This window comes from Cherax quadricarinatus, unplaced genomic scaffold (assembly GCF_038502225.1).
Source record: "Cherax quadricarinatus isolate ZL_2023a unplaced genomic scaffold, ASM3850222v1 Contig2419, whole genome shotgun sequence".
NCBI lineage: Eukaryota > Metazoa > Arthropoda > Malacostraca > Decapoda > Parastacidae > Cherax > Cherax quadricarinatus.
The window spans coordinates 5217-26873 of NW_027197445.1; positions in this window are offsets into that span (position 1 = coordinate 5217).

The following is a 21657-nucleotide window of genomic DNA, read 5'->3' on the forward strand; positions in this document are numbered from 1 at the left end:
CTACCACCACCACTACTACCACCACTACTACCACCACCACTACCACCACTACTACTACCACCACCACTACTACTACTACCACCACTACTACTACCACCACTACTACTACCACCACTACTACTACCACCACTACTACTACCACCACTACTACTACCACCACTACTACCACCACTACTACCACCACTACTACTACCACCACTACTACTACCACCACTACTACTACCACCACTACTACTACTACCACTACTACTACTACCACTACTACTACTACCACTACCACTACTACTACTACCACTACTACTACTACCACTACCACTGCTACTACTACCACTACTACTACTACCACTACTACCACTACTACTACCACTACTACTACCACTACTACTACCACTACTACTACCACTACTACTACCACTACTACTACCACTACTACTACTACTACTACTACTACCACTACTACTACCACTACTACTACTACTACTACTACCACTACTACTACTACTACTACCACCACCACCTCTTCCTGCCTATATATAGCCGTCCTGTTCCACTTCTGGTTAGTGTGACTTTGTAAATGGTCCAAGTCGGACCGAAACGTCGTCGTAAGCTTCTCTCTTCTATGTGCGGGCTATTTGTGTGTGAAGGGTATGTTAGAATGTAACCCCTTTGATACCTTTGAGTTCTGGGGGTTAATAAAGAACAAAAAGGCACAATACCATGACTAGAACAATACACAAATAACCCGCACATGGGAGAAAGAAACTTACGATGGCGTTCAAGTCAGTCCAAAACGTTGTACGTAATAAGTTTTTCTCCTGTGTACGGGTTACTTGTGTATCTTGAGTTTTCCTACTCCTGGAGCCTGGTCTGGGGCCAGGCTTGTCTGGTAGACCTCTGACTCACATATCTATCAGTCTGGTTGATTTGGCATCAAATCCATAAAATTGACAGCATGAGGCACCATCTGAACCAAAAAACAAAAAAAAAGTCTTGGAACATAGGCCTATTAGCATAGGTACCAGATAGTAGGCAGAATCTGTACCATGCATCAAGCCAAGGACATAGTAATGTATCATAAGACCCTTAAACTGATTATATTATTTTTCAATTGCAGTACTAAAATGAATTTTCCAAATCTGAAGAAATCATTTTCCATTTAAGTGTTGTGTATCTTTATATGTATATGCTTCTAAACTGTTGTATTCTGAGCACCTCTGCAAAAACAGTGATTATGTGTGAGTGAGGCGAAAGTGTTGAATGATGATGAAAGTATTTTGTTTTTGGGGATTTTCTTTCTTTTTGCGTCACCCTGCCTCGGTGGGAGACGGCCGACTTGTTAAAAAAAAAAAAAAAATCCTAGGTCAGATAAATTACACATGTGCAACATCTGGGTATCTTTACTATGTAGACCAGGGGTTTCCATCCTTTTGGTTCCTCTGTACCTCTTGAGCATTCTGACAATTTCCTATGTACTCCTAAAAGTTAAGGATCAAAAAGTGGTAAAATTATATAGATTTTTATATTATAAAATCTGCGACGATTATAGAAGGATTTTGTATTATTGATAACATTGGTAACTTGAACTCAAGCCCCCTCATGAATCTGCCATCTCCCACCAAGGCAGGGTGACCTAACAAGAAAAACTTAAGTTTTTCTTTTACATTTAGTAATTTATACAGGAGAAGGGGTTACTAGCCCCTTGATCCCGGCATTAAAGTCACCTTTTATGACGTGCATGACTTACGGAGGAAGAATTCTGTTCTGCTTTTTTCATAGAGATAAAAGGAAATAGACAAGAACTATTAGGGAAATAGAAGAAAATTCAGATGGGTGTGTACAGATACATATACAGTTGTGAGGGAAAAGTTCAATAGATAGGAGTAGAGATATAGTAACGATAGTTTCATTACCGGCTACTAGTTAAGGTAGGGTAAGTCACGCTCCCGCCTTTCTTTCCCCTCCCTGAAAGTGATAGTTTCATTGCCGGCTACTAGTTAAGGTAGGGAGAGTCACGCTCCCGTTTTTCCCGCCTTTTCTCCCCCACCCATAAAGTGATAGTTTGATTGCCGGCTGCTTGTTAACGTAGGGTCAGTCTAGCTCCCGCTATCCCTTCCCCTCCCTCTTCCCCCCCCCTCGAAAGGTGACGTGTGGGGCTCTGGTCAAACAGTAAATCACTCGACTCACAGCTCCCAACACTACTGTAAGTACATGCCTGCCTTGTATTCTAGTGGATTTATTGGTTAAAAGCTTCACTTTTGACCAATAATAAACTTAGTCCTTTCAGCCTTGCTCTATGTTGACTTGTAATAATCACCACGTCTTTTGAGTAATGTACACTGCCATGGAGAGTGATTATTTAAGCAGTGGGTAACCTGTCTATCTTTTCAGCTTGGATGACAGTGAGGGTCACCTGTCAATCAACGAGCAGAACAGGAGAAGGACTAACGTCCAGAGACTTCTCCATTTTGTATTGATGTACCTGTGCACCTGTATGAAATTGCAGGACATAACCCCACATCATTGCAGCGGTAAAGAACCTGCTTTCCTGTCATCGGGATATTATACTCACGGCAATAATCTGTGAAGATCTAGCCAGTGGTGGTCACCAACACCTGCGACCCCCTCCCCCCCCCCCATCATCAGCAACGGCTACTATTTCAACAACAGTGTCGCCAACACCAGACACCCACGTTTTATATACATTTAAATTAGCGTTGAATTCAGTTATCATTTATATTTTTCATTTTTCATTTTCTTTAATGTAGGATTAATATTTCATATTTAAGTGTTTTACATTTTATATTTTCTATATAATAAAGTGTTTGTTTGTCTGTTATTATTTCTTTTTCTATTCACTAATTTTCCTGAAAACAGTGGAACCTCAAAAATCGAACTGCTCCCAATACAACCAATTATGTAAGTGTATTTTTGTGAGTGCTTTTATAAGTGTATTTTTGAGGGCCTGAAATGGACTAACCTAATTTACATTATTCCTCATGGGAATAAATTCATTCGGTAAAGGCACTCGAACAGCCTTCTGGACCAAAGAAAGTTCGATATTTGAGGGTCCACTGTACATGCTTGTATAGTGACCTAAGTGTAAGTATAAGTAGCAGGATATACATGTTATTCCATGTGTTTGAGACAAAAGACACCAGCAATCTTTCCATAATATAAAATAATTACAGGTTTCTGTTTCACTCGCTTGGCAGTACTGTAGTACCTCCCTGGGTGGTTGCTGTCTACCAACCTACTACCTCAATTGAACTTGGTGAATTTATACTTAACCCTTTCAGGGTCCGTCCCGTAGATCTACGGCTTTACGTTCAGGGTCCAAACCGTAGATCTACGCCATGAGCTCAGCTCACTCTGATAAACTGTGAGTGGTACATTTGGGCCTAGATATGAGAGAATACATCTATGTGGTATGTGTGCACCACATAAAACAGATCCTGCAGCACACTGTGTATAATGAGAGAAAAAAAACTGAAATCATGATTTTTCGATTAAAACAGCGACTTTGCAGTGTTTTTTCGTATGTTTTTTATAGTTGTATTTGCGATTTCTTGGTCTCATTTGATAGAATGGAAGACATATTACAGAAATAGAGATGATTTTGATTGGTTTTAGCACTGGAAATGGCTTGAAACTGAGCTCAAAGTAGCAGAAATGTTAAATTTTTGCCGATATTCAAGAGTAAACAAACGACCTCACACGTCTAATACACGTCAGCTGGTGGGTCTAATATACATTCACAAATATGGTGATGATATTTATACAATTATTACAGTATTGCATAACAGTAAATCTTCTATTTTTTGGTGTGAATAAAAATTCATTATGTGAATAAAAAATCAAAATGGAATTTATTTGTAAAGCCTCAAAACGTAACTAATGAACAGAGGAAATGTTAGTTTAGTGCCAGGAATACCTACATTGTTTATTCTGGACCCTATTTTGAAATTGGAATATTTTGAACTTTGTGTTAAATTGGCCAAATTACCAATTTCCGATCACTTTATTTTGTAGTTGAAACAGTTGACTTGGCGATTTCTTGTGCTCAATCGATAGAATAGAAGTAATACTAGTGAAATAGCTAAGAATTTGGTTGACTGGAATAATGTAATTGGCCTAAAATGGGAGTCAAAGTCGGCAAAATCGCCGATTCGTAAATATCGCTGACACATCAAAATTCGCGAGAGCATAATTTCGTCAATTTTCCATCAAATTTCGTACTTTTTGTTTTATTACCTTCACAAATAGATTCTCTACCATTTCATAAGAAAAAATAACAAATTTTTTTTTGAAAATTCTTGGACACTGTGGCACCAGTTCAGATTTGGGCCTTGGACCCTGAAAGGGTTAACAAGTCGGCCGTCTCCCACCGAGGCAGGGTGACCCAAAAAAGAAAGAAAATCCCCAAAAAGAAAATACTTTCATCATCATTCAACACTTTCACCACACTCACACATTATCACTGCTTTTGCAGAGGTGCTCAGAATACAACAGTTTAGAAGCATATACGTATAAAGATACACAACATATCCCTCCAAACTGCCAATATCCCAAACCCCTCCTTTAAAGTGCAGGCATTGTACTTCCCATTTCCAGGACTCAAGTCCGACTATATGAAAATAACCGGTTTCCCTGAATCCCTTCACTAAATATTACCCTGCTCACACTCCAACAGATCGTCAGGTCCCAAGTATCATTCGTCTCCATTCACTCCTATCTAACACGCTCATGCACGCTTGCTGGAAGTCCAAGCCCCTCGCCCACAAAACCTCCTTTACCCCCTCTTTCCAACCCTTTCGAGGACGACCCCTACCCCTCCTTCCTTCCCCTATAGATTTATATGCTTTCCATGTCATTCTACTTTGATCCATTCTCTCTAAATGACCAAACCACCTCAACAACCCCTCTTCTGCCCTCTGACTAATGCTTTTATTAACTCCACACCTTCTCCTAATTTCCACACTCCGAATTTTCTGCATAATATTTACACCACACATTGCCCTTAGACAGGACATCTCCACTGCCTCCAACCGTCTCCTCGCTGCTGCATTTACCACCCAAGCTTCACATCCATATAAGAGTGTTGGTACTACTATACTTTCATACATTCCCTTCTTTGCCTCCATAGATAACGTTTTTTGACTCCACATATACCTCAACGCACCACTCACCTTTTTTCCCTCATCAATTCTATGATTAACCTCATCCTTCATAAATCCATCCGCCGACACGTCAACTCCCAAGTATCTGAAAACATTCACTTCTTCCATACTCCTCCTCCCCAATTTGATATCCAATTTTTCTTTATCTAAATCATTTGATACCCTCATCACCTTACTCTTTTCTATGTTCACTTTCAACTTTCTACCTTTACACACATTCTCAAACTCATCCACTAACCTTTGCAATTTTTCTTTAGAATCTCCCATAAGCACAGTATCATCAGCAAAAAGTAACTGTGTCAATTCCCATTTTGAATTTGATTCCCCATAATTTAATCCCACCCCTCTCCCGAACACCCTAGCATTTACTTCTTTTACAACCCCATCTATAAATATATTAAACAACCATGGTGACATTACACATCCCTGTCTAAGACCTACTTTTACCGGGAAGTATTCTCCCTCTCTTCTACACACCCTAACCTGAGCCTCACTATCCTCATAAAAGCTCTTTACAGCATTTAGTAACTTACCACCTATTCCATATACTTGCAACATCTGCCACATTGCTCCTCTATCCACTCTATCATATGCCTTTTCTAAATCCATAAATGCAATAAAAACTTCCCTACCTTTATCTAAATACTGTTCACATATATGCTTCAATGTAAACACTTGATCTACACATCCCCTACCCACTCTGAAGCCTCCTTGCTCATCCGCAATCCTACATTCTGTCTTACCTCTAATTCTTTCAATTATAACCCTACCGTATACTTTTCCTGGTATACTCAGTAAACTTATTCCTCTATAATTTTTACAATCTCTTTTGTCCCCTTTCCCTTTATATAAAGGGACTATACATGCTCTCCGCCAATCCCTAGGTACCTTCCCCTCTTTCATACATTTATTAAACAAAAGTACCAACCACTCCAACACTATATCCCCCCCTGCTTTTAACATTTCTGTCATGATCCCATCAGTTCCAGCTGCTTTACCCCCTTTCATTCTACGTAATGCCTCACGTACCTCCACCACACTTACATTCTGCTCTTCTTCACTCCTAAAAGATGGTATACCTCCCTGGCCAGTGCATGAAATTACCGCCTCCCTTTCTTCCTCAACATTTAAAAGTTCCTCAAAATATTCTCGCCATCTACCTAATACCTCCCTCTCCCCATCTACTAACTCCCCTACTCTGTTTTTAACTGACAAATCCATACTTTCCCTAGGCTTTCTTAACTTGTTTAACTCACTCCAAAATTTTTTCTTATTTTCATTAAAATTTCTTGACAGTGCCTCTCCCACTCTTTCATCTGCTCTCCTTTTGCACTCTCTCACCACTCTCTTCACCTTTCTTTTACTCTCCATATACTCTGCTCTTCTTATAACACTTCTGCTTTGTAAAAACCTCTCATAAGCTACCTTTTTCTCTTTTATCACACCCTTTACTTCATCATTCCACCAATCACTCCTCTTTCCTCCTGCCCCCACCCTCCTATAACCACAAACTTCTGCCCCACATTCTAATACTGCATTTTTAAAACTATTCCAACCCTCTTCAACCCCCCCACTACTCATCTTTGCACTAGCCCACCTTTCTGCCAATAGTCGCTTATATCTCACCCGAACTTCCTCCTCCCTTAGTTTATACACTTTCACCTCCCTCTTACTTGTTGTTGCCACCTTCCTCTTTTCCCATCTACCTCTTACTCTAACTGTAGCTACAACTAAATAATGATCCGATATATCAGTTGCCCCTCTATAAACATGTACATCCTGGAGCCTACCCATCAACCTTTTATCCACCAATACATAATCTAACAAACTACTTTCATTACGTGCTACATCATACCTTGTATATTTATTTATCCTCTTTTTCATAAAATATGTATTACTTATTACCAAATTTCTTTCTACACATAGCTCAATTAAAGGCTCCCCATTTACATTTACCCCTGGCACCCCAAATTTACCTACTACTCCCTCCATAACATTTTTACCCACTTTAGCATTGAAATCCCCAACCACCATTACTCTCACACTTGATTCAAAACTCCCCACGCATTCACTCAACATTTCCCAGAATCTCTCTCTCTCCTCTACACTTCTCTCTTCTCCAGGTGCATACACGCTTACTATAACCCACTTTTCACATCCAATCTTTATTTTACTCCACATAATCCTTGAATTTATACATTTGTAGTCCCTCTTTTCCTGCCATAGCTTATCCTTCAACATTATTGCTACTCCTTCTTTAGCTCTAACTCTATTTGAAACCCCTGACCTAATCCCATTTATTCCTCTCCATTGAAACTCTCCCACCCCCTTCAGCTTTGTTTCACTTAAAGCCAGGACATCCAGTTTCTTCTCATTCATAACATCCACAATCATCTCTTTCTTATCATTTGCACAACATCCACGCACATTCAGACTTCCCACTTTGACAATTTTCTTCTTCTTATTCTTTTTAGTAATCTTTACAGGAAAAGGGGTTACTAGCCCATTGTTCCCGGCATTTTAGTTGACTTTTACAACACGCATGGCTTACGGAGGAAAGATTCTTATTCCACTTCCCCATGGATATAAAAGGAAAAGTAATAAGACCAAGAACTATTAAGATAAAATCAAAGAAAACTCAGATGAGTGTGTATAAATAAACGTGTACATGTATGTGTAGTGTGACCTAAGTGTAAGTAGAAGTAGCAAGACGTACCTGTAATCTTGCATATTTATGAGACAGACAAAAGACACCAGCAATCCTACCATCATGTAAAACAATTACAGGCTTTCGTTTTACACTCACTTGGCAGGACGGTAGTACCTCCCTGGGTGGTTGCTGTCTACCAACCTACTATATATATATATATATACATATATATATATATATATATATATATACATATATATATATATATAGGTAGTAGGTTGGTAGACAGCAACCACCCAGGGAAGTACTACCGTCCTGCCAGATGACTGTGAAACAAAAACCTGTAACTGTTTTGCATGATGGTAGGATTGCTGGTTTCTTTTTCTGTCTCATAAACACGCTAAGATAACAGGGATATCTTGCTACTCCTACTTACACTTTGGTCACACTTCACAGACACGCACATGCATATATATATATACATACATCTAGGTTTTTCTCCTTTTTCTAAATAGCTCTTGTTCTTTTTTATTTCTTCTATTGTCCATGGGGAAGTGGAAAAGAATCTTTCCTCCGTAAGCCATGCGTGTCGTATGAGGCGACTAAAATGCCGGGAGCAATGGGCTAGTAACCCCTTCTCCTGTATACAATTACTAAAAAAGAGAAGAAGAAAAACTTTATAAAACTGGGTTGCTTAAATGTGCGTGGATGTAGTGCGGATGACAAGAAACAGATGATTGCTGATGTTATGAATGAAAAGAAGTTGGATGTCCTGGCCCTAAGCGAAACAAAGCTGAAGGGGGTAGGAGAGTTTCAGTGGGGGGAAATAAATGGGATTAAATCTGGAGTATCTGAGAGAGTTAGAGCAAAGGAAGGGGTAGCAGTAATGTTAAATGATCAGTTATGGAAGGAGAAAAGAGAATATGAATGTGTAAATTCAAGAATTATGTGGATTAAAGTAAAGGTTGGATGCGAGAAGTGGGTCATAATAAGCGTGTATGCACCTGGAGAAGAGAGGAATGCAGAGGAGAGAGAGAGATTTTGGGAGATGTTAAGTGAATGTATAGGAGCCTTTGAACCAAGTGAGAGAGTAATTGTGGTAGGGGACTTGAATGCTAAAGTAGGAGAAACTTTTAGAGAGGGTGTGGTAGGTAAGTTTGGGGTGCCAGGTGTAAATGATAATGGGAGCCCTTTGATTGAACTTTGTATAGAAAGGGGTTTAGTTATAGGTAATACATATTTTAAGAAAAAGAGGATAAATAAGTATACACGATATGATGTAGGGCGAAATGACAGTAGTTTGTTGGATTATGTATTGGTAGATAAAAGACTGTTGAGTAGACTTCAGGATGTACATGTTTATAGAGGGGCCACAGATATATCAGATCACTTTCTAGTTGTAGCTACACTGAGAGTAAAAGGTAGATGGGATACAAGGAGAATAGAAGCATCAGGGAAGAGAGAGGTGAAGGTTTATAAACTAAAAGAGGAGGCAGTTAGGGTAAGATATAAACAGCTATTGGAGGATAGATGGGCTAATGAGAGCATAGGCAATGGGGTCGAAGAGGTATGGGGTAGGTTTAAAAATGTAGTGTTAGAGTGTTCAGCAGAAGTTTGTGGTTACAGGAAAGTGGGTGCAGGAGGGAAGAGGAGCGATTGGTGGAATGATGATGTAAAGAGAGTAGTAAGGGAGAAAAAGTTAGCATATGAGAAGTTTTTACAAAGTAGAAGTGATGCAAGGAGGGAAGAGTATATGGAGAAAAAGAGAGAAGTTAAGAGAGTGGTGAAGCAATGTAAAAAGAGAGCAAATGAGAGAGTGGGTGAGATGTTATCAACAAATTTTGTTGAAAATAAGAAAAAGTTTTGGAGTGAGATTAACAAGTTAAGAAAGCCTAGAGAACAAATGGATTTGTCAGTTAAAAATAGGAGAGGAGAGTTATTAAATGGAGAGTTAGAGGTATTGGGAAGATGGAAGGAATATTTTGAGGAATTGTTAAATGTTGATGAAGATAGGGAAGCTGTGATTTCGTGTATAGGGCAAGGAGGAATAACATCTTGTAGGAGTGAGGAAGAGCCAGTTGTGAGTGTGGGGGAAGTTCGTGAGGCAGTAGGTAAAATGAAAGGGGGTAAGGCAGCCGGGATTGATGGGATAAAGATAGAAATGTTAAAAGCAGGTGGGGATATAGTTTTGGAGTGGTTGGTGCAATTATTTAATAAATGTATGGAAGAGGGTAAGGTACCTAGGGATTGGCAGAGAGCATGCATAGTTCCTTTGTATAAAGGCAAAGGGGATAAAAGAGAGTGCAAAAATTATAGGGGGATAAGTCTGTTGAGTGTACCTGGTAAAGTGTATGGTAGAGTTATAATTGAAAGAATTAAGAGTAAGACGGAGAATAGGATAGCAGATGAACAAGGAGGCTTTAGGAAAGGTAGGGGGTGTGTGGACCAGGTGTTTACAGTGAAACATATAAGTGAACAGTATTTAGATAAGGCTAAAGAGGTCTTTGTGGCATTTATGGATTTGGAAAAGGCGTATGACAGGGTGGATAGGGGGGCAATGTGGCAGATGTTGCAAGTGTATGGTGTAGGAGGTAGGTTACTGAAAGCAGTGAAGAGTTTTTACGAGGATAGTGAGGCTCAAGTTAGAGTATGTAGGAAAGAGGGAAATTTTTTCCCAGTAAAAGTAGGCCTTAGACAAGGATGTGTGATGTCACCGTGGTTGTTTAATATATTTATAGATGGGGTTGTAAGAGAAGTAAATGCGAGGGTCTTGGCAAGAGGCGTGGAGTTAAAAGATAAAGAATCACACACAAAGTGGGAGTTGTCACAGCTGCTCTTTGCTGATGACACTGTGCTCTTGGGAGATTCTGAAGAGAAGTTGCAGAGATTGGTGGATGAATTTGGTAGGGTGTGCAAAAGAAGAAAATTAAAGGTGAATACAGGAAAGAGTAAGGTTATGAGGATAACAAAAAGATTAGGTGATGAAAGATTGAATATCAGATTGGAGGGAGAGAGTATGGAGGAGGTGAACGTATTCAGATATTTGGGAGTGGACGTGTCAGCGGATGGGTCTATGAAAGATGAGGTGAATCATAGAATTGATGAGGGAAAAAGAGTGAGTGGTGCACTTAGGAGTCTGTGGAGACAAAGAACTTTGTCCTTGGAGGCAAAGAGGGGAATGTATGAGAGTATAGTTTTACCAACGCTCTTATATGGGTGTGAAGCGTGGGTGATGAATGTTGCAGCGAGGAGAAGGCTGGAGGCAGTGGAGATGTCATGTCTGAGGGCAATGTGTGGTGTGAATATAATGCAGAGAATTCGTAGTTTGGAAGTTAGGAGGAGGTGCGGGATTACCAAAACTGTTGTCCAGAGGGCTGAGGAAGGGTTGTTGAGGTGGTTCGGACATGTAGAGAGAATGGAGCGAAACAGAATGACTTCAAGAGTGTATCAGTCTGTAGTGGAAGGAAGGCGGGGTAGGGGTCGGCCTAGGAAGGGTTGGAGGGAGGGGGTAAAGGAGGTTTTGTGTGCGAGGGGCTTGGACTTCCAGCAGGCATGCGTGAGCGTGTTTGATAGGAGTGAATGGAGACAAATGGTTTTTAATACTTGACGTGCTGTTGGAGTGTGAGCAAAGTAACATTTATGAAGGGATTCAGGGAAACCGGCAGGCCGGACTTGAGTCCTGGAGATGGGAAGTACAGTGCCTGCACTCTGAAGGAGGGGTGTTAATGTTGCAGTTTAAAAACTGTAGTGTAAAGCACCCTTCTGGCAAGACAGTGATGGAGTGAATGATGGTGAAAGTTTTTCTTTTTCGGGCCACCCTGCCTTGGTGGGAATCGGCCGGTGTGATAATAAAAAAAACAAACCCCTCCTTTAAAGTGCAGGCATTGTACTTCCCATTTCCAGGACTCAAGTCCGACTATATGAAAATAACCGGTTTCCCTGAATCCCTTCACTAAATATTACCCTGCTCACACTCCAACAGATCGTCAGGTCCCAAGTATCATTCGTCTCCATTCACTCCTATCTAACACGCTCATGCACGCTTGCTGGAAGTCCAAGCCCCTCGCCCACAAAACCTCCTTTACCCCCTCTTTCCAACCCTTTCGAGGACGACCCCTACCCCTCTTTCCTTCCCCTATAGATTTATATGCTTTCCATGTCATTCTACTTTGATCCATTCTCTCTAAATGACCAAACCACCTCAACAACCCCTCTTCTGCCCTCTGACTAATGCTTTTATTAACTCCACACCTTCTCCTAATTTCCACACTCCGAATTTTCTGCATAATATTTACACCACACATTGCCCTTAGACAGGACATCTCCACTGCCTCCAACCGTCTCCTCGCTGCTGCATTTACCACCCAAGCTTCACATCCATATAAGAGTGTTGGTACTACTATACTTTCATACATTCCCTTCTTTGCCTCCATAGATAACGTTTTTTGACTCCACATATACCTCAACGCACCACTCACCTTTTTTCCCTCATCAATTCTATGATTAACCTCATCCTTCATAAATCCATCCGCCGACACGTCAACTCCCAAGTATCTAGTAGTAGAGAAGGTAACAGGCTGACATTAATCCAAGGCTCTGGAGGTTTGATTTACTCTCAGGTGTATACTCCTGCGGGTAAATCAAATTTCTCTTTCAGTTTTATATAATGAGTACACAGTGTTTTAACATTTTATAGTGTCACTGATGAAAGAATTTATTCAAACAAATCTTTCATTCATAAATACATTGTCAATCATACAGTTGTCTAAATTGTATCTTCAAAAATGTCTGAGTTACACTCAGCAGCCAAGTCAAGTTGATTCACCTGTTTGTTGAATTTGCATGTGCCTGTTTCCTGTTTGGAGAGTATTTGTATATGTTATTGGAAACGGAAAAAAAATTGAAGGCAGATTATATGAAAAAGGAGTGATGAAAATATTGCAAAAAAGTATGGAAATTAGCTAATGGGTGATTAAAGTACATAACTTTTTGCTGAGAACAAGGACATATGTTGATGAACCAAGAAAGCAAACTAAGAAATATTAGGGAAGAAGGGAATATTTTTGGAAAATTGTGTAGTTAATGGTAATTTTTTTATATTCATTCATAAAATTTTTATTTTTCAACTTTTTCTTAGAGCCCTTAGAATGTGCAATACTGAGTTGCCAAATGATGAACTTGCCTTCCAGTCCCTAAAATTTCTTATTGTTAAATCACTAGCATCCACCAGACTTTAAGAGTTGAAAATGACATCCACATAAGAACATAAGAACGAAGGAACACTGCAGAAGGCCTACTGGCCCATGCGAGGCAGGTCCAAGTCTCCTACCGGCTTAAGCCAATGCACCCAACCTAGTCAGGTCAGGTCACATTGACTTAAGGGAGGAACACGGCAACCGACCTGGTAGCACAAGCTATTAGGTCCAACTCACACCTACCCCACACCCTCTCATACATTTATCAAACCTATTTTTAAAACTACACAACGTTTTAGCTTCCATGACTACTCGGGAGTTTGCTCCACTCATCCACAACTCTTACCATAGCAGTGCTTTCCTATATCCTTCCTGAATCTGAATTTTTCCAACATAAAACCATTGCTGTGAGTCCTGTCTTAACTAGATATTTTTTACACGCTATTTACATTACCTTTATTTATTCCAGTTTCCATTTATACACCTCAATCATATCTCCCCTAATTCTACGCCTTTCTAGAAAATGCAGATTCAGGGCCCTCAGTCTATCCTCATACGGAAGACTTCTGATACATGGGATCAACTTTGTCATCTCTTTTGTACGTTTTCCAGTGCATTTATATTCATAATCTAAATGAAGCCTAACCAAAGATATACAGAGTTGAAGAACAACCTGAGGACTTCTATTATTTATGCTTCTTGATATGAAGCCAAGGATTCTGTTCGCTTTATTTCGAACACTTATGCACTGTTGTCTTGGTTTTGGATTACTGCTAACCAGAACTCCCAAATCCTTTTTGCAATCAGTAAGATTAAGATTTACATTATTTAGTTTATATGATGTATGGTTATTATTAACACACTGGCCGATTCCCACCAAGGCAGGGTGGCCCGAAAAAGAAAAACTTTCACCATCATTCACTCCATCACTGTCTTGCCAGAAGGGTGCTTTACACTACAGTTTTTAAACTGCAACATTAACACCCCTCCTTCAGAGTGCAGGCACTGTACTTCCCATCTCCAGGACTCAAGTCTGGCCTGCCGGTTTCCCTGAATCCCTTCATAAATGTTACTTTGCTCACACTCCAACAGCACGTCAAGTATTAAAAACCATTTGTCTCCATTCACTCCTATCAAACACGCTCACGCATGCCTGCTGGAAGTCCAAGCCCCTCGCACACAAAACCTCCTTTACCCCCTCCCTCCAACCTTTCCTAGGCTGACCCCTACCCCGCCTTCCTTCCACTACAGACTGATACACTGTTGAAGTCATTCTGTTTCGCTCCATTCTCTCTACATGTCCGAACCACCTCAACAACCCTTCCTCAGCCCTCTGGACAACAGTTTTGGTAATCCCGCACCTCCTCCTAACTTCCAAACTACGAATTCTCTGCATTATATTCACACCACACATTGCCCTCAGACATGACATCTCCACTGCCTCCAGCCTTCTCCTCGCTGCAACATTCATCACCCATGCTTCACACCCATATAAGAGCGTTGGTAAAACTATACTCTCATACATTCCCCTCTTTGCCTCCAAGGACAAAGTTCTTTGTCTCCACAGACTCCTAAGTGCACCGCTCACCCTTTTCCCCTCATCAATTCTATGATTCACCTCATCTTTCATAGACCCATCCGCTGACACGTCCACTCCCAAATATCTGAATACATTCACCTCCTCCATACTCTCTCCCTCCAATCTGATATCCAATCTTTCATCACCTAATCTTTTTGTTATCCTCATAACCTTACTCTTTCCTGTATTCACTTTTAATTTTCTTCTTTTGCATACCCTACCAAATTCATCCACCAACCTCTGCAACTTCTCTTCAGAATCTCCCAAGAGCACAGTGTCATCAGCAAAGAGCAACTGTGACAACTCCCACTTTATGTGTGATTCTTTATCTTTTAACTCCATGCCTCTTGCCAAGACCCTCGCATTTACTTCTCTTACAACCCCATCTATAAATATATTAAACAACCACGGTGACATCACACATCCTTGTCTAAGGCCTACTTTTACTGGGAAATAATCTCCCTCTTTCCTACATACTCTAACTTGAGCCTCACTATCCTCGTAAAAACTCTTCACTGCTTTCAGTAACCTACCTCCTACACCATACACCTGCAACATCTGCCACATTGCCCCCCTATCCACCCTGTCATATGCCTTTTCCAAATCCATAAATGCCACAAAAACCTCTTTAGCCTTATCTAAATACTGTTCACTTATATGTTTCACTGTAAACACCTGGTCCACACACCCCCTACCTTTCCTAAAGCCTCCTTGTTCATCTGCTATCCTATTCTCCGTCTTACTCTTAATTCTTTCAATAATAACTCTACCATACACTTTACCAGGTATACTCAACAGACTTCTTTCTTCTTTCAACACATCGGCCGTATCCCACCAAGGCAGGGTGGCCCAAAAGGAAAAACAAAAGTTTCTCCTTTTACATTTAGTAATATATACAGGAGAAGGGGTTACTAGCCCCTTGCCCCTGGCATTTTAGTTGCCTCTTACAACACGCATGGCTTACGGAGGAAGAATTCTGTTCCACTTCCCCATGGAGGGGTACATTTACTAAGTTAATTAGCAAGCAGCCTAACCCCTCTCCATTTTGCCCTCGGAATATTTTCCGTATAATTCCAGCTCCTAGGCTGATTGAAAAGGAATTGCCCGTCCCATTCGGTCAATGATATCTGTGGCATTATTACCCATGCAATTGGATTATCTGGGAATGTGCTGGGCTGCCTGACCTAGTGTCTAAGGGTGATGGAAGTATCCCAGGAGGCTTCCTGTCAGTTCCAGGTGGCAGCCAAGGTCAGTTTCCCAATCGCCCATATCTCGTCAACCAAGGTGACATGGGTGATGCAGGTCGTCCCATCCTGGATTACTGGCATGAAGGGTAGGGTAGGAAGTTTTCCATACTGCATCAGCACTGCATGCTGCAATGTAGGTGCTCTTGGACATAGAGGGGGAATATTTAGTACTCGTTTCTCCTCAGAGCTGCCCCCCTTTTCCCTCCTCCCACTTTTGTTTATTTCCCCTTCCCCACTCTACCCCCTTAGAAAGTCATAATTCATGGATAGTCCAGGTCATGATTTGCCTCCTAGGCCCCTTAACCCTGCAGCACCATTACTTCTGATCTTTGCTCTACCTTGACCTTGGTGAGTAAGACGCATGTGCATTAGTTGGACATCATTATTGTTGAAACATTTCAACTACACGTTGGGCTTCTTCAGCGGATTGAAGACAGTAGAAGTGGTAAGATAACGATGTTGTAATAAGTCCCTTCACATCTAAATTCTTCACTCGTGAAGCAAGTGTAGAGTTGAGATGCGAAGCAGTGTAGTTCTGGACCTGGAAGAGGCTGGCTCCCAGTCCCTTGTTAGTAAGAATAACATCTGGACTTTCAAAATTTCATAAAAATTAAAAGTTTGAGCAAACATCGCTAGTCAGAATGTCTTGGAATGGCCAGTCTATAACATTTTCTGCAGATCATTGTTTACAAGTAAATAATTTTTTAAAAGGGGTGCCATTGGTGTAAATTGGGAAGATCATCATAAATTAGGGCCCTGCTGGATATGGATATCTTGAAATTTCTCAAGAACCATAAATTGATAGTTTTGGAGAAGGCAACCTGGTATTGCTTCAATATGAGACAGGTAGTAAACTGTTAAGAGAGGTCATCACTCTTAAACCTAAGGTTTGTCCATATAAAATGAGCAGTAGACTCACTGTAGGAAAGACATTACTGGCTAAATTAAATAATTAACTCAAAGTACCACAAGCAAACTACTCTCTCTTGCAAGCAAGTGAAGATCTATATGATGTTGGGGATCAAGTATTTACTAATAGACCCCATTATTAATGTGATCTCATGAACTATTCTGTTATAACCCTCAACGAAAGTGAAACCCAGAAATAAATAACATTAGAAAACTGGCCAGTATAATTTGCAAATAAAAAAATAATAAAAATGTGGGTGTGATACATCATATTTTTTTTTCAGTCTGTCCATTATGTGGATCCATAATTATTGTATAGCCAGTAAATATTACCTGTGATATAGTATTCTCTATACTGGGAGACTTAAGTCTCTATCTCTCAATCTTTCCCACCTGCCCAACCTCAGTCAGGTAGTGAGGAATGGTGAAGCACATGTACCTGTCAAGGGTTAAATGACCCTCATTAATCAAATGCTGCCACATTTGATTGTTAATTAGTATTGAAATTTGCATTTATTATGCAATATATAGCTTGAATATAGATGTATATTCCTGTATGCTTTTCTTTAAATAAATAAAATTTATACACTTTGCTGTTATTATCCTTTTATAAAAATATACTTACCATGTTCTCTTTGACCCAGCATATGACTGATGGGAGAATAAAAATGTGAGGCTTGAACTCATGATGAGTCTCAGAACACTGACCTATGGGTTTTTGGACTCACTTTCCTTGGGTTCAAGCCCCACCCTTTAGTGCTTCACTTTTTATTATAATAAGCCCCACCTGTTCCTGGCTTTGTCCTATTTATCATAGCTCTGTTATGTGAGTGTGTTGCCTCTACGACTTAACTCTCCAGATTGTTCAACTTCCTGACAATTCTAATGCTGAATAAATCAGTGGTGGCTTATCCATAAGAGCTACAGAGCTGCAGTTTTCCCAGATGCTCACTGCCAGACATATGACTTCATCAACCTTACGCTAAAATAATTTGCAACTGACAAATACTATAGGAAAAATCTGTTGTACGTTGTTTTCAATGTATTTACGAGCAAATTTTTTATTTTTTTGTTGAACTGAGATAAAAAAATTATTAAAAATAGAGGTTTGTTGTAGTACAACATGTCCAGAACAAGGCTTTATGCTGGATATTTAGCACTAACTAGCAGGATCGTGTCTCCCCCACACCAGGATAAATATTCTAACTCAAAACACCGGGGAACATGGTTAGCAACAAATAGATGGACATGCTAGAAATTCATCATGAGTATGTGGATGACCTATCTAAGGAATTAGGAAACCACTAAGCACCTTCCACCTATTCTATTTACCTATCCCTATCTACTCTGACCCATAAACTCTCCCCACTCCTAATGAGCAGGGTGTCCAAGACAAATTTTGCAAGGCAGAACAAGATTGCTTTGGGGCTCCTGGGGACAGGCTGAGGCTTCTCTCAAAATTGAGAATTTGGAGTCCAGTAAAAAAGTTGGTAAACTTTCATCAATGCTTTATTTCCTGCACAGCAGGATGACCAGATAACATTTTTTTTTTTTTTTTTTTCAACAAGTCGGCCGTCTCCCACCGAGGCAGGGTGACATATACATATACATGTGTTTTATACTATACTGATTTTGAACATTTTTGTTGACCTACAACTATACAAGTGCCTAAATTTTTTAAATGTTTAATAAATTCTTTCAAATTAAAATAAATTCTTAAGTTTAATACATATTTACTTGGACTACTTAGTGAAATGAGCATTTACTAAATCAACAAGTCTGGTATGAGGCAAAGTAAACCTTAGTTTTTTTGACATGTTTGAGTTTGCTAAATGATCTTTCTGCTGATGCTGCTGTAGCTGGAATTTTCAACAATACATACATACCTCCAATGTCATCTGCACTCTGCTGCCCTTTCTTTACCTTCCCTCCTTGTTGATGGATCCTCCTCTAACCCAGACTCATACACTTTTTGACAGCAACTGATTTACTACACAAACTCTGATGATGATGCCTCTAGCACTCTCCTCAGTCCTTTCAACTTTAATCTCTAGCTACCCTCTACACCTGCACTATCCACTGCCCTGCTGCACTCCATAACTTATTAATCATCCCTCTTGCTACCCATTACCCCTACATCCTTCCCTGCCCTGCTGCACTGTATAACCCTTATGGTTTAGCACTTACTTTTTTATTATAATAATCAACAATACATGTCCTCAAACTAACACAAACATTTGGAAATATCCCTCGGTTTGTAATCCCAGGACTGAAACATTTTCTAACATGTGTGTCTTAGTTTTTTCTTACCTCTTTCTAAACCAATTTGTCAGTATCTGTTACCAAGGTTTATGCCTGTCTGATAATAAATTTGGCAATTCTAAAGGTTTCAGTTCTGGTTTTCCAGCCGAGCCCTGGACCAATGTACCTGCTGAACACCCCTCTCATAGGCCTCGCAATGAGCCAGTGTTAACGGGCCTGTACTACAAAAAAGTTTTTCTTTTTTAGAATATACTTTTCAGTAATCTGATGGTGAGGGGCTCTTGATCTAGGGAATTGGATCTGTGCTCCAGTTGGATCTGTGCTCCAGTTCCCTGAATTAAGCCTGAATGCCTTCCATCCCCCCATAGGCGCTGTATAATCCTACGGGTTTAGTGCTTCCCCCTTGATTATAATAATAATAATCAGTAATCTGAGAATTGGTACCACCCCTTCTGCCCTACACTGCCTGCTCAAACTGAATCATGAAATGCTTCACCTCAGTTTACTTTCAGTTGACACACCCCTCACTTATCAGCCTTTCCTTTTTGTCCATTCATTCATTCTAAGCTTCCCCTTGAGGGAGGTTCCTTGATGCTGGTGAGGGGCTCTTGATCTAGGGAATTGGATCTGTGCTCCAGTTCCCTGAATTAAGCCTGAGTGTCTTCCATCCCCCTTCCCTACAGGCGCTGTATAATCCTACAGGTTTAGTGCTTCCCCATGATTATAATAATAATCATTCTAAGCTTGACAAACAAAGTTCAAAGCTGATTGGGCTGTGTGATGCTAGTGGGTTTAATGTATTTTTTTTTAGTAATTAATTTGATGGGAGGAAACAAACAGGAAGTGTGTGTATCTGGCACTTGGTACATGGAAGGTCAAGCCTCCACCACGTCTTAGTACTGAGTGACCTACATGAGTTCAGCGCTTAAATTACAGTGGACCCCCGCATAGCGAACGCCTTGCATAGCGAACATTCCGCATAGCGAACGCTTTGATCGCTAAAATTTTGCCCCGCATAGTAGACAAAAACCCGCTCAGCGAACTTCGTCCGAGACGCGTCCAATGTGCGGCCTCAGCCAGCCTCACATGTGCCGCCTGTCCCATTGTTTACCAGCTAGCCTCCGCGGTAACATTCAAGCATACACTCGGAATATTTCGTATTATTACAGTGTTTTCGGTTCTGTTTGTTGAAAATAAGTGACCATGGGCCCCAAGAAAGCTTCTAGTGCCAACCCTGTGGTAAAAAGGGTGAGAATTAGTATGGAAATTAAGAAAGATTTTGAAGGGTTTGGGGCTAACCCTGAGAAGCCTATGCCAGTTGTGGAATCCATTGTGCCTACTTCAAAAATTAAGGAAATGTGTGCACAGTGGGTTGAACTGCAAACCTTTATGGATGAAAATCACCCTGACACAGCTGTTGCAAGGCGTGCTGGTGACTATTTCAATGACAATGTTATGGCCCATTTTAGACAAATCGTAAAGGAACGGGAGGTACAGAGCTCTATGGACAGAAAGAAGTCCAGTGACTCTGAAGCTGGTCCTAGTGGCATTAAAAGAAGAAGGGAAGTAACCCCGGAAAAGGACTTGCCTCCTCAAGTGTTAATGGAAGGGGATTCCCCTTCTAAACACTAACACTCTCTCTCCCCTCCTCCCATCCCATCAATCATCACCAGATCTTCAATAAAAGTAAGTGTCATGTAATTGTGCATGCCTTTTTCAGTTTGTGTGTACTAAAATTAACATTTTTTTGTGGTAAAAAATTTTTTTTTTCATACTTTTGGGTGTCTTGCACGGATTAATTTTATTTCCATTATTTCTTATGGGGAAAATTAATTCGCATAGCGAACATTTCGCATAACGACCAGCCCTCTTGCACGGATTAAGTTCGCTATGCGGGGGTCCACTGTATTTATTTTAAAGTATATGTGTGTATTGGGCTAATGTTGAGCAGTTTCGCTACTTTTAGATGCCACTTCTGCTGTTTAACATTTCTCAGATCTGGCACTCAAGGGAAATTCCTTGATGCTGGTGAGGGGCTCTCTACCTACGGAACTGGATCTGTGCTCGAATTGCTAGTGTGCTCAGCTCACATATTAGGTCCGTGGTTCGATCCCCGGTATGGGTAATTTATTCAGGTACAGGTACACACAAATAGTTAAATTATCATACAAAGCAGTATGTGTGTAGATTACCTACGATAACCTGAAAAGTCAGGGACCTTTCCATTGGAGTCGCATCCTGGGGACAAAATTGACCTAATTTACCCAAAATGCTTTGCATTTAACTCGAGAGAAGCAGTGCGTCATCGAGGGACTGTCTTATTTCCATTGGGGTCCTCAATTTTGCCTTCCAGGATGCGACTCACACCAGTCTACTAACACCCAGGTACCCATTTTATACTGGTGGGTGAACATAGACAACAGGTGTCTTACGGAAACACGTCCTTAACATTTTCCAACCCAACCGGAGATTCAAACTTCGGACCTCAGTGTGTGAGCTGAGTGGGTTGTGATCCAGCTATGGGACACCTGCAGTGATGTCAGTGTTTATGATTGTAATAATAATAATAATAACATTGATGTCAGCTAGGCCTGTATGCCTTCTATGTATACTTGTTGAAAGAAATATTATCTTCCCA